We start from the raw sequence: 1,048 nt of genomic DNA, 5'->3' as shown, positions 1-1,048 counted from the left end.
TGTTCCAGCAGCCACAGGAAGCTGATGTAGAGAGTTTTAAAGGACGTCAGCTAGTGTGCTGTTTGAGCTGGGCCTTGCAGGCTGAGTGGGGGTGTGTCAGGCACAGAGGGGGTCAAGGTCACATGAGGTGCCTGTGGCTGCAAGCACGCCACCCTCCAACCCATCTTCCTTTCTCTGATTAGATTAACACTTCTATGTTTTATTTTTTTTAGAGAGAGAGAGGAGAGCATGAACAGGGGAATAGGGAAGGGGCTGAAAGAGAGAGAGGGAGAGAGAGAGTGAGAGGGAGAATCCCCAGCAGGTTCCATATTCAGTCCAGAGCCTAAAGCAGAGTCGATCAAATGACCCTTGGGATCATGACCTGAGCCGAAACCAAGGATTGAGCACTAACTGTCGGAGCCATCCAGGTGCCCCTGATTGGGTTAATACTTCTAAAGCAGTGTCTCATCTATGTCAGTCATCCCTAACTCAACCCTCCCCTGCTCCGTGACCCCTCCCCATGATTAAAGGAAGGGTTCAGACACCTGTTTCCAGTCTTAAGCGTCTTCCAACGGTGCAGCCCATGTAACAAAACCACAACTTCTTAACAAATCACAGGCAGGATTTTTATCTCATCCTTTCTATGTAGAATGCCTCATTCCTATGTTTTTGCACATCAGGACTACTCTTTAAAAGACTCAGTCCAGAGCACTATCAACAATAGCCAAATTATGGAAAGAGCCCAAATATCCATCAGCTGATGAAGGGATAAAGAAGAAGTGGTATATATACACAATGGAATATTACTCAGCAACCAGAAAGAATGAAATCCTGCCACTTGCAACAATATGGATGGAACTCGAATGTATTATGCTAGTGAACTAAGTTAGTCAGAGAAAGATAAACATCATATGATTTCACTCATATGTGGTATTTAAGAAACAAAACAGATGAACATAAGGGATGAGAGGAAAAATAAGGTAAAATCAGAGAGAAATGCAACCCTAAGAGACTCTTAAGTACACAGTTAACTGAAGGTTGCTGGAGAAGTGGGGGGGGGGCACTAGGG

General features: G+C 44.8%; 1 protein-coding gene across 1 annotated transcript in view; it reads left to right on the top strand.

Annotated features, from left to right (window-relative positions):
* Positions 1-1,048, top strand: part of SP100 (SP100 nuclear antigen) — a 94,402-nt gene that overhangs the window by 82,861 nt on the left and 10,493 nt on the right. The gene's annotated exons all lie outside the window — the stretch shown is intronic.

The sequence above is a fragment of the Suricata suricatta genome, chromosome 3 (assembly GCF_006229205.1).
Source record: "Suricata suricatta isolate VVHF042 chromosome 3, meerkat_22Aug2017_6uvM2_HiC, whole genome shotgun sequence".
Taxonomy (NCBI): Eukaryota; Metazoa; Chordata; class Mammalia; order Carnivora; family Herpestidae; genus Suricata; species Suricata suricatta.
The sequence above is the reverse complement of the archived record's forward strand: the minus strand, read 5'-3'. Positions and strand labels throughout refer to the sequence as shown.